This window comes from Sciurus carolinensis, chromosome 7 (genome assembly GCF_902686445.1).
Source record: "Sciurus carolinensis chromosome 7, mSciCar1.2, whole genome shotgun sequence".
NCBI classification, from domain to species: Eukaryota; Metazoa; Chordata; class Mammalia; order Rodentia; family Sciuridae; genus Sciurus; species Sciurus carolinensis.
In genome coordinates, this window is record NC_062219.1 from 42,085,119 (window position 1) to 42,101,310 (window position 16,192).

General features: G+C 38.3%; 1 non-coding gene across 1 annotated transcript; it reads right to left on the reverse strand.

The window, feature by feature from the left end:
• Positions 1-4,948: 4,948 nt before the first annotated feature.
• Positions 4,949-5,022, reverse strand: Trnaa-cgc (transfer RNA alanine (anticodon CGC)). Its single transcript has one exon. It is a non-coding gene; the product is annotated as a tRNA-Ala (tRNA).
• Between the last annotated feature and the right edge of the window lie 11,170 nt (positions 5,023-16,192).

Genomic DNA, 16,192 nt, shown 5'->3' on the forward strand with positions numbered 1-16,192 from the left:
TGTTTATTTTTCGAAGAACCAACTATTTATTTTGTCAATCTTTTGTATTGTTTCTTTTGTTTCAATTTCGTTGATTTCAGCTCTGAGTTTAACTATTTCCTGTCTTCTACTACTTTTGGTGTTGGTCTGTTCTTCTTTTTTTAGGGCTTTGAGCTGTAGTGTTAGGTTGTTTATTTGTTGAGTTTTGCTTCTTTTATTGAATGCGCTCCATGAAATAAATTTTCCTCTAAGTACTGCTTTCATAGTGTCCCAGAGATTTTGATATGATGTTTCTTTGTTCTCATTTACCTCTAAGAATTTTTTAATTTCCTTCCTAATATCTTCTGTTATCCATTCCTCATATAATAGCATATTGTTTAATCTCCAGGTGTTGGAGTAATTTCTGTTTTTTACTCTTTCATTTATTTCTAGTTTCAATCCATTATGATCTGATAAAATACAAGGAAGTGTCTCTACTTGCATTTCCTAACATTAGCTTTGTGGCATAATCTATGGTCTATTTTAGATAAGGATTCATGTGCTGCTGAGAAGAAAGTGTATTCACTCTTCATTGGATGGTATATTCTATAAATGTCTGTTAAGTCTAAATTATTGATTGTGTTATTGAGATCTATGGTTTCTTTGTTCGATTTTTGTTTGGAAGATCTGTCCAGTGGTGAGAGAGGCGTGTTAAAATCACCTAGTATTATTGTATTGTGGTCTATTTGGTTTCTGAGATTGAGAAGGATTTGTTTGACATACATGGGTGAGCCACTGTTTGGGGCATAGATATTTATGATTGTTATGTCTTGCTGATTTATGCTTCCCTTAAGCAGTACGAAATGTCCTTCTTTATCCCTTCTGATTAACTTTGGCTTGAAGTCCACTTTATCTGAAATGAGGATGGATACCCCAGCTTTTTTGCTGGGTCCATGTGCATGGTAAGTTTTTTCCCATCCTTTCACCTTTAGTCTTTAGGTATCTCTTTCTAAGAGATGAGTCTCTTGCAGGCAACATATTGTTGGATCTTTCTTTTTTATCCAATCTGCCAGTCTATGTCTTTTGATTGATGAATTCAAGCCATTAATATTCAGGGTTATTATTGAGATATGATTTGTATTCCTGGTCATTTGACTCATTTTATTCATTTATTTGTTTATTTTTGACATGACTTGGTTCCTCTTTATTTGAGAGTTCCTTTAGGATAGCTCCTCCCTTTGCTGATTTGCTTCTTTGTTTTTCATCTCTTCTTCATGGAATATTTTGCTGAGAATGTTCTGTAATGCTGGCTTTCTTTTTGTATATTCTTTTAACTTTTGTTTATCATGGAAGGATTTCATTTCGTCATCAAATCTGAAGGTAAGTTTTGCTGGGTATAAGATTCTTGGTTGGCATCCATTTTCTTTTAGGGCTTGAAAAATGTTATTCCAGGCCCTTCTAGCTTTTAAGGTCTGGATTGAAAAATCTGCTGATATCCATATTGGTTTCCCCCTGAATAAAATTTGGTTCTTTTCTCTCACAGCCTTTAAGATTCTGTCTTTATTTTGTATGTTAGGTATTTTCATTATAATGTGCCTTGGTGTGGGTCTGTTGTAATTTTGTGTATTTGGAGTCCTATAAGCCTCTTGAACTTGATTTTCCATTTCATTCTTCAGATTTGGGAAATTTTCTGAAATTATCTTATTGAATAGGTTGTTCATTCCTTTGGTTTGTTTCTCTAAGCCTTCCTCAATCCCAATAATTCTCAAATTTGGCCTTTTCATGATATCCCATAGTTCTTGGAGATTCTGTTCATGATTTCTTACCATCTTCTCTGTTTGTTCAACTTTGTTTTGGAGGTTAAATATTTTGTCTTCAATATCTGAAGTTCTGTCTTCCAGGTGTTCTATCCTATTGGTTGTGCTTTCTATGGAGTTCTTAATTTGGTTTAGTGTTTCCTTCATTTCAAGGATTTCTGTTTGGTTTTTTTTAAATATCTCTAACTCTTTATTGAAATGGTCTTTTGCTTCCTGTATTTGCTCTTTTAACTGTCGATTGGTGCGTTCATTCAATGCCTGCATTTGCTCTTTCATTTCATCGTTTGCTTCCCTTATCATGTTGATTATGTACATTCTGAACTCCCTTTCTGACATTTCTTCTGCCATGCTGTCATTGGATTTTATTGATGTAACATCCAGATTTGTTTGAGGCATTTTCTTCCCTTGTTTTCTCATGTCATTCAGGTGTCAGTGGACTGCAGAGATGTTGCAGATTTCCTCTATTGACTTATAATGTTCCTGAAGATTGCTAGTGTATCCCCTCTTATCCTTCAGTAGCCTGAAGTCTTAGAGGAAGTTGATACTGCGGTGTTCCCCTAGGAAGCTGCCTCTCTAGGGGTGGTGGTCTTCAGGTGGGGTATATTCCCTGCTAGTGGGCAGAGGTGCCTCTACTTGTTGACCAATGGTCATCCAAAGGGGAACTAGACTGTGGGCTGAGGCAAGGCCTGTTTGGGCCTGTGTCTCTGGTTTTACCGTCCTTGTGGGAAAACCTCACCCGGCAGGGAAGACTCACCCGGTGGGGAGGTCTCGCTGGTCCGTTCCCCTCCTAGAGGTTCCCCTCAGTTCACAACTACCGCCTGGGCAGGGTAGCCTTCCCAGGCAACGTTCCCAGGGGCCCGGACCTACCTCCTGGGCCTGGGAGCCCTGCCCTTCACAGACGAGTCTCCTTAGGTAGCCCCTCCTCAGAGAAGCTGCCCGCAGTCCTGGAACCTTCGCTCCGCCCCTCAGCTTGTCTCTGTGTAGCTCTTTCAAGAAAAGGTGCCTAGGTCCCCAGACCGGACCGTGCTTTGCACCTAATCGCCTGGCTATGCGATCCGTCCTCTGAGCAGTCACTTGGAGCCTCGTACATATACTCCAAGCCCCAGTGACCTGTCGCTCGTCTCTTCCTCCAGGCAGCCACCCGGTGTTCTGTGTGGGCGCTTGGAGATCAAGCCACTCACTGCGCACCTCCACCTCCTCAGGACAGCCCCCTCCCCGTTGCTCAGGCAGTTGCTGAGACCAAATAGCTCGCCGCCCAACTCTTTCTCTGGTAGCCGCAGAATCTCCGGCAGATCGCTCCAAAACCAAGTGGTGTGTTGCGCAGCCTCCTCTGCAAAGTTCCCCACTTTCCGAGTTCACTGCTCCAGCGGGGGGAAGGGTGTCTTGCCGCCTGGGCAAGACAGCCTTCCCAGGCAAAGTTCCCAGGGGCCAGGACCTACCTCCTGGGCCTGGGAGCCTCACCCTTCGCTGACGAGTCTCCTTAGGTTGCCCCTCCTTAGAGAAGCTGCACGCAGTCCTGGAAACTTCGCTCGGCCGTTTTTGCGCTCTGCTTCGCTGTCCGTGTTTACCGCTCCAGCGGGGGGAGGGGCGTCTCGCCGAGCCACCCTACTTCACAAAGTTCTCTGCGTTCAGGGGCTACCGCCCCATCCAGGATGCCTCCCCAATGGGAGAAACTCACCCGGTGACTTTGAGTTGGTCCCAAGTCACTCACTATTTCCTCTTTTGAATCTTGAGTCCTGGAGCAACATGAAATGCAGCCGCCCTCTAGTCCGCCATCTTGAAAACCCTCCCTGATTGTTTTAATTATGTACATTCTGAACTCCCTTTCTGACATTTCTTCTGCTGTGCTGTCATTGGGTTTTATTGATATAGTATCTAGGTTTGTTTGGGACATTTTCTTCCCTTGTTTTCTCATATTGGTCAGATGTCAGTGGGACTCTGAGATATTGCAGATTTCCTCTATTGGCTTATAGTGTCCCTGTAGATTTCCAGTGTATCACCTCCCAGCCTTCAGTAGCTTGAAGTTGGAGGAACTTGAAAATGCAGTGCCTTCGAACAAAGCTGCCCCCAGCCTGCTACTGGTTCCAGGGCTTGGAGCTGGCTCTGTGTGGAAAGGCTCTCACTGGGGTGCCTGCTTCAAGAAGCTGACCCTGTGGGAGGAACCCACCGCTGGAGTGAGCAGGGCTACCTGGGGAAGACTCTAGCTGCCCTGCCCTGCTTTGATAAATCGCTCCATCTGTGCCTGCCACCCAGGCCGAGCTTTACTCGGTGGGGGAGACTCACCCCGTGGCTCTATTTTAATCCGAGTCTCTCAATGCCTCCCCTTCTTGATTCCTGGGTTCTGGAGCCACTGAAGATGCAGTCACCCTCTAGTCCGCCATCTTGGATTGCCTTGTGGAAAGAGCCTGCGGCCGGAGGGGGCAGGGCCGCCTGGAGAAGTCTCTGGCTGTCCTGCCCTGGTCCCAGAGGCTGCCTGCGGGTCGGAGCTCTCTGTTGACTTGGGGACTTGTGGCTGGCTCTGTGTAGAAAGGCTCTCACTGGGCGGTCTGCTCCGAGAAGCTAGCCTTGAAAGGCGCCTCCCGCCGGAGGGAACCGGGCTGCTTGGGGAAGTCCCTGGCTGCCCTGTCCTGGTTCCTGAAGCTGCCTGCGGGCTGGAACTCGCCGTGCTGGCTCCAGGACTTGGAGCTGGTTCTGTGCAGAAAGGCTCTCACTGGGGGGGCCTGCTCCGAGAAGCTGGAGAAGCTGGCCGTGTGGGAGGAGCCCACCGCCGGAGTGGGCAGGGCTGCCTGGGGAAGACTCTAGCTGCCCAGCCCTACTCTGATAAGTCGCCCCTATCAGGGCCTGCCACCCAGGCCGAGCTTTACTCGGTGGGGGAGACTCACCCCGTGGCTCTATTTTAGTTCGAGTCTCTCAATGCCTCCCCTTCTTGAATCCTGGGTTCTGGAGTGACAGGAGATGCAGTCACTCTCTAGTCTGCCATCTTGGATCGCCCCCCCTAATTGATTCTTTAATATTTAAACCAGTTTTCTTTTTGGTAACTGATACTTGGGTCTTGCTTCCTTATCTAATTTATAATCTTTTTCTTTAGAATATTTAGACTGTTTACATTTAATGTGATTATTGATGTGATTGGGCTTAAATATTTCTTTTTCTGGTTTTTTTTTTTTTTTTTTTTGCGGTACTGGGGATTGAACCCAGGGCCTTGTGCTTGCGAGGCAAATGCTCTACCAACTGAGCTATATCCCCAGCCCAAATAGTTCTTATTTATTTTCTGTTTGCTACACTTTTAAAATTTCATTTCTTTAGCTTTATTAAGACTTTTTATGATTCCTTTTTTATGACAGTTGTTTCAATGTTCTTGATAGTTAATTCTATCATTTATGTTGTTTCCAGATTTTTTTTTTCTTAAAGCAGATTTTAGAATATTTGATTTGGTGAATTTTTTACATATTATAATCAAGTGATAAATATATCTAAAACAATGAACACTTACAAAGAATGTAAAAGAAAATTGATTCTATTTAATCATGGCAGGAAACATATAATAAAACCTGAATTCTATAATAAAAATACTTATTTGTATAATTTATCATAAAGTACAATATCATTTTTGTAAAACAAAAAAATATTTTTTTGTCAGGATTTGAAAATGACTCATGTTCATACAAGGTTTTCTTCGCCTCTTAAAAATTGATCAGATTTGTGCTGTGGCAGGATTAAAAATAGGAGTATATAGTTTGTGTTCCTACCTCTATCTTTAGGTAAACAGCAAGCAATTTAGTTTAAACATTTTTTTTACGTTCTAGAAAATATTTTTGTACTTATGAATCTTGTTAGCTATTAAATATATGAAATTTTAGTACAGAAAATTATGTTTATTTTCACAGGCTCTCAAGGATTAATGTTTAATTAACAATAGCAATGAAAGTAATAAATGATGTAAAACCTGTAATCAAAGACTTTTCCTCTTATGACTAGCCACATCTAGATTGGTTTTTGATATCTTGAATGAACCCATATCTGAGATAACATCTTACCAGCGATTGCTGTGTTCTAAGCTCTTTTGTCTTCACATGAGAGGATTTTAAGTAAGACATGAGACTTCATAAAAGTACAGCAGTCTATTACAAGAGGAAGAGAAAGAGGGGGAAAGCACCCTCAAGGGAGAAAGTGGTTCCTCCTTCCTCAGAGAGAAGAGCAACAACTCATTTATTTGTGTCCCAGCTTTTATTGAGGTGGGAGGGAGATTATTAGAAGGTCCCACTTAAGTATTCCATTTCAGCTTTGGATTAAGAGACTACATCAGCTAACAACCTAAGAACAACACTGATCATCTTGGCCTATGCTGACTGGTCCTAATTGGAACAGTTTTTTTCAGAATTTATGGTCAGTGGACTCCAATCTTAATCATCCTGCCTTCTTAAGCATGATGATTAATCTGAATTGTTAAATTGGATTAAGAGATACCTAAGATTAAGAGGCTTCTGGTTGTGTCAGTAAGGGTGTTTCTAGGAATGATTGCCATGTGGGATAGCAAACTGAGGCAGAGACTACGCTGAGTGTGGTCAGCATAGTCCAGTAAGTTGGGGGCCTGGGTGGAATGAAACCTGGAAGAACAAGGAAGCAGCAGCAAATAAAATCTCTATTCTTCTTGAGTGGATTCTTTGATGGCTGCTGTGATTACCTGAGATCATCAGTTTCCAGATCCTTCAAAATATGGTCTCTAACCAGTGATTCTTCAGGGAGTTTCTAGGCCTTCAGTTCTGGACTGTTGCTGCATCATTGATCCCTCTTGTTCTGGGTCTGTTTCTTAGACTGAACAGCTATTGGTTCCTCCTGCTCTCTAGATTGCAGATGTCAATTATGGAAATACGCAGCTTCTGGTTGTGTAAGCCAATCTGATAAATCCCCTTTTTTGTAAAAAAAAAAAAAAAAAAAAGAAAGAAAAAGAAAAAAAGACAGAAAGAAATGTATATATTCTCATTGGTTCTATTCTTCTATGGAACTAGGTCTGGGAATCTCTGATCTGTGTTGTTGGTATCGGGTCTTGCTTGAGATGTCTTAGCAATTAGGTCCTTCTGAGCAAACATATCTTTGTCTTCCCCTGAATTTACCTATCTTCCTCCTGATGTAAGAAGAATAGTTTATAGGGCTGAGATCAAGCAAGGGTCCTAAAATAGCTACCTTGTTAGACCTTGCGATGCACTGAGGCTAGGCTATTTATTAATCAATCTGCTCTGTACTAAGTTTTCATAAACTCCTGACCCACTACTCATGTCTAATTGCTATCTAACAGTTTTGATTGATTTTTCCTTTGTATTGATTATATTTTCCTTTCTTCTTTACATGCTTTGTGATTTTTTTTGGTTGGTTGTCAGACATCATGAATTTAACCTTGTAGGTTTTTGGACATTTTTGTTTATTAAAAAATATTCTTGAGCTTTTCTTCAGGACAATGGTTAAGTTACTTGGAAACATATTGATACCTTCATGTCTTCTATGTAAAATCTGATAGATAGAACCCGAACAGCCTTTTCTTTAGGACTTATTTTGCCCCACTTCTCAGGCAAAACTCTTCTGAGTACTCTCCTCAATAACTAATGAACTAACTGGGGGAATAGTAACTGTCTCAGTCTCTTAGTAAATTCACATAATATTCCCTCTATTTCTGATGGTTCTTTCTCTAGCCATAGGTAGTATTCTCAATCCATATGATAATGAGTACTTGTTTGGAGACTGTAGAAGGACTCTGCTGAGCTCTAGAGCACTTGCTATATGAAGTTCCATCCTCTCTAGTACTCTACTTAGCAAACTTCAGTCACCTTTGCCTCCCTGAAAATTCATCTGCCTTTCTGCAGTATGGCTCCTTTCTTCCTTCCCTTGGCCATGGCTGGAAATTTCTCTCCAGGCTAGAGTTGGACAATGATAAGTCTGATCTCGTTTGTTTTTCATCCCTCTGGATCACTTTCCTTCATTGCTTGGTGCCTAGTGTCACAAAAATCATCATTATATCCCATATTTTATCTGATGATTTAGTTGTTTCAGGTAGAACATTAAATCAGTCCCCTCTTATTCCACCTTGATTGGATGTGAAAGTTTTAGCATAGATTAAACTTTTCTTTGTTTCTCCTCCTTTTTTATTTTGCAATTATGTGGCAAGACTTTTTTGTGCTGCTGTGAACATGGATATGCATGTATTGCTATACTGTGCTGACTTTAAATTTTTTTGGATAAATACTGAGGAGGTACATGTCTCTTGATGGACATTTCCTTTTTTTTCTTTTTTGGTACCAAGGATTGAACTTAGGGCTGTTTAACCACTGAATCACATCTCCAGTCATTTTTTATATTTCATTTAGAGACAGGGTTTCCCTGAGTTGCTTAGGCCTCGCTAAGTTGCTGAGGCTGGCTTTGTACCCCTGATCCTCCTGCCTCAGCCTCTTGAGCCTCTGTGAATACAGGTGTGCACCACTACGCCCAACCCTAAATGCATTTCTCATGGGAATGAAAATGGTAATTGGATTGTTGGGTAACAGAGTATACATATATTTAACTTTAACAGAAATTGCTCTTCAGTTTTCCTAAAGTTTTATACCAATTTTGACTCTTAAAAGCAATGTATGAGTTTCTAATGTTTCACATTGTTGTCATACTTCCATATTTTCTATATTAAATTTTACCTATTTAATTTTATCTATACTAGTGTATATGTAGTCATATTTTACTGTAGTTTTAATTTTTTTTTGGTACTGGGGATTAAACCCAAGGGCACTTTACTGCTGAGTCACATCCCCTGTCCTTTTATTTAGTATTTTGAGACAGGTTCTCACTAAGATGCTTAAGGCCTTGCTTAGTTGCTGAGGCTGACCTTAAACTAGTGATATTCTTGTCTCAGCCTCTCAAGTTGCTGAGATTATAGGGCATGCACCACCACACCTGGCAATTTTCTTTCTTTCTTTTCTTTTCTTTTTTCCTGAGAAAAAGGAAAAAGAAGGTTACATTTACTGCTTTGCTAGCAAAGAAGAAACAGAGAGGACTCCTTCCCAAAGGCTTTGATTCTATCATCAGGAACAGGGGACTTTTAAAGAGGTGATTCAGCAATTTTCATTTGTGAAATTAAGCATCTTTCATATGTGTATTAGGCATTTGGCTATCCTTGTTTGTGAATGTTTTCTATTGAAATATCTTCAATTTTATATTAATTTGTGTGTTCTTTGAATGTTCCAAATACAATAATTTTGTAATACGTTTTGTGAATATCTCCTGTAACTCTGATATTTCCATTATAGAAGCTGAAAAGTACCATTATCAGCAGGGAGAACCAGGAAAGTGATACCATAAATCAATCAAAATTCCAAAGCCTGTGTGAAGGACGAAAAACCAGGAGAGGCAATGGTGTTAGGTCCTGGTGCCCTGAACAGGAGACCAATGTCAGAGGCAGGAGAAGACAAATGTTCCAGCTCAAACAGAGAGGGTGAATTCACTCTTCTTTTTCCCCTGGGTGCCTTTCCTGTTCAGGGCCTCAGTGGATTGAATGATAACTGCTCACATTGGTGAGGATCATGAGGATCCACTTCTTTACTCAGTGTTCTGATTCAAATGCTAACCTCTTCTTGAAAAACCTTCCCAGACATATCCGTAAATAATGCTTTGCCAACTCAGTCCAGTCGAATTGACACATAAAACTATACATCACCCTCTTAATTATCTTTTAATGCACAGAAATTCTTAATTGTGTTATAGTCTGATTTATGATTATTTCTTCATCATTAGTAGATTTTGTGTCTGCATTAAAGTTTTCTTTCCCATTTTAAGGTCATAAAGATATTCTTTTATGTTTTTGATTCTTCTTGGTCTAATATATGTTTTATGTTCATTGCTTAGTTACTTTAGAGTATTACTCACAGACCTGTAAACTTCTTGAGGCAGGCACAGTACTGCACTTACATATAAATCTCCAACACTTAAAACACTGTGTAGTACATAATCTTATAAAAAATGAACAATCAGATGACCCCAGCTCTGCTATTTCTATGATGATCTTGAGCAAGTCATCTAACTTTGCCTTAACTTGTGCTTCATTAAAAAATTTGAAGCACTTCTTTTTTAAGTTCCAAAAATATATAAAAAGGATTTGACAGTGCTCAGTAACTACAGTTTGATTATAACTACATTGACCAGATAGGGCTAGGATAAAAAGCAATTGCCCAAAGGTTCTAAACAGTTAAAAGTATGGAAGGTTCTTTTTTTTTTTTTTTTTTCCTTTTGCTCACTAAAGAGATCTCTCTCTCTCTCTCTCTCTCTCTCTCTCTCTCTCTCTCTCTCTCTCTCCCTCTTTCTCTCCTTTCTTTCCTTCTCATACCTCTAGAAAATTAGCATAGCACAGAGAAAAATACCTTCAGTTTAGGAATTGATCAATCCAACAACAATTATATTTTAAACATATACTGTATGCCTAATGTTGTTTTAGTAGCTCATCAGTGAATTAAACTGTGCTCATGTTGATAATATTTAAGTGAATGAATACATTAATTGATCTCTCCTGCTTCCTCATCTCTAAAATGGAGCTGTGTTAAAATAGGGCTACTGAAAATGAGGTAATGAGTGCCAAGTTTCTAGAACATAATATATGCTTATGAACTTATCAACAAATTATTTTTGGTATATAACTAAATTTTTCTATTTGTTTTGGAAGTATACTACACTTCAGATAAGTTGAGAAGAAGTTCCTTCAACAATCAATACAGTTGTATGCTACTCATTAGTAAGTCTTTTGAGCTACAGAAGCAGGTATTTATATTACCTGTTGCAAATGGTTATTAGCCTTCTCTGTCTTTGAGACTGACACTTTTCTTCTGAATGTATAAGAAAAGCTTTTTTTTTCTTTACCTCCCTGCACACAAGTCCCTTTTGCTTCACTAGTCACATAGGTAACTGACAATTTTCCTGGTGTCTATTAATAACTTACTCTATAGAGTAACCAGAAACCAGGTATAAACTTCAGAATGTCCTTATAAAGCTAGAAAATTTTATACAAGTCTGCAGTCTGTAGTACTTTACAAACCAGAGTCTGTCATGAACATGAGGAAAAGGCGAAGGAAGAGTTCAGCCTGCAGCAGATTTTTCTTTATTAGTCTGTATTAGTTCCATTTTATAATAGCAATGTGAGAGCCAAGCAAAATGATTTCTAGTTGATTTATGCAGTACTTGTGAATCATTTTGCTTTTGGCCTGGTGCCTTATAATAGTCACCTGAGGTATGGTTGTGATAACCACTCAGAAAAGTGCTGCCCAGCAGGCTGTCATGCTAAATAATCTAGTTTTGTTATTTCACTCAGCAGTAATGTGGTTTTGAGGGAGATGAACTTAATGTCAAACACTCTTTTCTTAAGTGAAGTTCAGAGTTTTAAAGAGGTAGTTTCTCATTTTAAGAGGTTTCTGATCATCGAATGTTGTGTGGATATCTGCTGTTTCAGTATGATTAAGGACCCAACAATAATTTCATTTTCTTACAAAGCAGAATGTGGTTCAGAATTGGAAGTGAATTTTAAAGATTTTCTCAACATTTTCATGTTTGTCAACTGAGGTTTTTGGTAACTGAATATATTACTCTGTTTAGAACTAATACATATAGCTAACATGTAGAGTGGTGGCAGGAGTTCATAGATTATCTGAGCCAGATACTTTCCTTGATGATAGATTGATTTCAGTGAGGTCAACATGACAAGTTCTCTGTAGGTGCCAGTTAGTGTCACAAAGAAACACAAACTGTTGCTTGGCAAATGCTTCCTTCAAATCTCTGGTTAGCTATTCCTTACATACTTATTCAAAATTGAAGGTTGGAACAAATATCTGTTATTAGAAATCAACTCAAAGTTGCATCTTGTGACAATTCTGTGAAATTTCATCTATGAAATCATCTTACCACTAATTATCCCTTCTAGTAGGGAAATACGGGGGGAATGATAAAACAATTAAATACATATTCAGAAAAATGGTGCATTGAGTAATTTGGGAATTTTTTTTCTAAATTACTTAGAAGAAATTATTAGTTATTTACTAAGATATCAGTGATATCTTAATAAAACATCATGGTGCTTTCATAGCATAGCCTGTTAAAATCATCATCTAATTGACATCTTTGGTTGACCACCTGCAATTGCTAGAGGCAGTAGAGGGCTGTGCCATGGTACAGTCTTTGGTATCAGAAGGTCAATAACATATACTTCCTAAAGTTGCTGTAAAAATTGTGCTTAATACCTTAGCATCAGTGGAGGAACACAGTAATTGTTTAATCAATTAGGTTACTTTTCCTGTCAAGATTTTCAGAAGTCTAGCAAGGAGAATTGATTTATGCCCAGGTATTTTGTCATTGCTGTGAACACTGCAAATTTTATAACTATAAGAAAAAAAGATCATCCATGCCAAGATTACTTAGTAATGAAGAAACCATACAACAGAGAAACAGCAATTCTAATGTTAGTCATAAATGCAAAATACATTCTTATCTTTTCACTAACTCAGAAGTCTATATTCAGGCTCAAAGCAACAAAACAGAAAACTAATAAGCTTTCTGATTGAATTTATTTTATTAATTTTGTAAAAGTACTTAATCAGAAACTTTGTTGTTAATATCCCTATTTACTTTAAAAATGCACACACAAAAAACTCAAAGCAAAAAGTCAGCCTTCCTGTGTACATGAGAAACCAAGCATGGCTCAGTTTTTATTTCTCATTTTTATCAATATATTTCTATTGAGGGCTTGGGGAGTCAAATGTTCCAATTTTTATTCTTCCTGTTTTATTATTTGTGCCTATTCTCCTCTGGGACTTGTGGAAAATAGAAAAGGTAGAGGAGGGATACATTCACCTGGACTCTAAATCCTTGTTCTTTTGTGTAAAACATTTTTCTTACCATCTCTTGATTTATTTCCATGTCAAGCATCCAATAAATGCTTTACACAAAGACATGTTAGTTTTAAAGCACTTAAATTAATGTTTTGATTTTTTTGGTGGGGAAGGATGACATCCATGTGGGTTGTTGCTGGAACAAGCTGTGCATTTGAGACTCTGGAATTCTCCTGTGATTTTTATCCCTCTTTCCTGTGCCTCTCAGAGTTGGGATGTGCATGTGCCATTGTTGATGTTTGTTTAACTTATCTTTAAAAGGAATTGAAATCCAAAGACAAAATGAGTTTCCAGCTTGTTAGACCATCCTTCCCATTGGCAATTTGGGATGTGGAATTATACTTTTGAAATTGTACTGAATCATGATTACACAAACTAATTAGTTCTGTGCTCCTGGAAAGTCTTAAAGTTCTAATTTCTTATAAAAACCCATGAAACTTCTTCTTGATTGGTAGTAGTTCTCCAGGAGCATTACTAAGGTGACAATATATTTGAGCTGTATCCAATTTTTAAATTTTATAGCTCATCAGCATCATTTAGACTTTCCACATCCTTTCAAATTGATAATACTACTTATATGTTGCTTGAATTTAATTTGTTTCCAGTGAATAGCTTTAGTAGCTATTATATTTCATCCCAGAATGATCTCAGTTTTACAGGTGAAAATGAATTATCTATACCTTGTAAATGAAGTTTAGTAAGATGCTAAGAATGATAGAATGATATATATACAAATGATTACCATACAATTTTATTGTTAAATTTGGTCTTAGCACTGGAATCATAGGTAAGGAATAAAGAAACTTTTGTGGTAAACAAAACGTTGAAGTAGAAGATATGACATTTGATTCCTAGGCTTAACACTGCCACAAATTTGCTCTACAAACCTGCTTAATTAATAAATCTATCTGGGCTCAGTTATGTCATCTATGAAATTATTGCATTCCACATTTCCCTCACTACTTTAACACTATGATTTAGGCTGAATGTAAAGATCATCAAATTTCCTGCTGGTAAGGAGCCCAGAAGCATCCCTGGGTACAAAAGGTTCACTATGAAAAGATGTTAGAAACAAGAGTCAAAGCATCCTTGAATATGGCAGTTAGGTACATTGGTTATAACTTGGGAGAAAATGTACCCAAGAGATCAGAGGGTTTAAAGTCTGAGATGTCTTTGCTTAACACACTGATAAGAGCCTTAAGTGCAGGGCAAGTGAATGAATAAAATGACAAATTTAAGGCAGTAGCTTCAAGAAAATTTCAATAGCTGGGGTAACAGTGTCTAACCAGTCCTTTATGTGCTTATAGTTCAGGCAATAACAAACCCCAATTATTTCTGGTTTTAAATAAAGCAGGAATATAGCTCATATAAATTGAGTCTGGGAAAATAAAGTGGCAGATTCATCTTTATATATGTACATCAAATCAATTTAATTTTCTCTTTCATTTACAGTTTTAAATGAAGATTGATTTTTAACATACCATTGAGTTTGGGCACAGATTGATATCTAAGGTCCCATAGTATAAACATAAATTGGTAATTGTCCTGTTGATGATCTCTTAATTCACAAAAAGTACTGTCAATGATGTCAGTGTTTTGAATGTCCATGAATCTGAAGTTGAAAGCATAAGCTAAAAATTTGATTTATTTACAAAAAGAAAAGGATAAATTCTCACTGAGGTTTTTCCCCCCTCCTCTGGATTTACAGATACATAAGAGATAACAGAGAATACTGACGTGACTTCTATAAATGAAAAATGAAAGGGAAGAATGCAGCTACTAGGCAAAGTGATTAATTGAGGTACGTACTGGGTATGCTCACTTGAAGATAATGCCATCAATCTGTCTGCCAAACCCTCTCTCCTGATCTGCAGTCCCTCTTGCATTTCTTATCTCTTTCAGGCATTCAAGGTTAAAATTCAAAATCCATCCTTCACTTCTTCCTTCCTCTGTCCTTGTAGCTAGGCAGGTTCTAAGCCCCATTGATTCCCCATCTAAAATGCATCTGGCATCTGACTTATTTTTCCATGACTGTTGCCATCTTAACTAGCTCCCTATCTGTGCTCCCCACACTGCCATGGCCTTCTTCATTTCCTTGTTAATTTTCTACAAATCCCTTCGTCAACTCTGAACTTTGTTTTGAAAAGTTCTAGTGATATAACAAACTGCATTTATAAGCTTATATGATAATTAGCTAATTTATCTATTTTTATAAATCTAAGATCTATAAGTGTACATATAATAAGATTTGACCCACAGGTACTACTCAGCATCACCCAGTAAACATGTTTTTGTAGCAGCCTGTTCAGTCCTCCCTTTGTAATCCAGACATCTTGGGATTATAGACTCCATTTGAGTAAAATGCCATTTCTGTATATTTAGAGAGACCACACAATTTATTGTTCAAACTGAGTCACTTTGAACAGTGAAATGTTGGTATTAAAATTATTGTAATTATATCTGGGTAGTAGTATAAATTGGAACTCTCCCAGGTAAAGTTGGATGTAGACCACCTCAGTCATCCTACTCTCTCCTGTTATCTCAGGGCCTTCAACCCCCCACAAATAGAAGTAAATTTTTTTTGTTTTTATCTTGGCATTCAGGAGTTTTGTTTTAATTCCTTGCCTGTCTTTAATGGGTGTTCTTACTGATATCTTCACATCCTTTGCTAAAACTTTTCTACCCTTGTACTTTTATTTATGTTAGTCCCTCTCCCTAGAATGGCATCCCCATACTTCACCTATTTAATTCCCACACAGCTTTTAGAGTTTATACTTCTTGTTTCTTACTAAGTTTTCCAGCTTAGAATTAATTGCTGTGATTAATTGCTCTTCTCTTTGAATTCCCAAGTCCTGGTTGATTGCTTGGCCCATACATGATATCTTGAATTCCTAATAGGTTTTTAATATTAATTATATGATCTCTCTTAAATAGATTTCAGGTTCCCAAAGGCATCATTACTATCTTATACTGCACTTCTGCTTTCACCCTTTCTCCATACTCTTATTACCCAAATGTTGGTTCATTTATGAGGAGCTCTGGAGGACATCAAATGAAGAAGGAATTCCAGAGACTAGAAACTAGAAGAGGAAATCTTCATTTGAGATAAGAAACATACAGATTGAACACATAGACAAAGCTACACACCCCATGGAAACACACATCAATATAAAATAGAAGAGGTGTTGGGGTAAGGTGTCATGAAAGATGGGTCATGGAGAAGGGAAGAAGAAGGCTGAGGCAAAATCATGGGAGAAGCTGGGGGCAATGGTTGCAGTAGAATTTTGAACATCAGCTATCCCTGGAAACTTATTTTTCAGAAATGGCCCTTCATCCAGCAGCATGGACATCATTTGGGAACTTATTAGAAATACAGATCCTGAAGCTGCACTCCTCCTAGTGACAAGATTTCTAGGTGATTTGTTTGAAAAGTATTGGCCTAGAAGATTCACTTATCTTTGAACATCTCTGAATTGAGTATTCAGGGGTGACATTGAAAGATATACAATA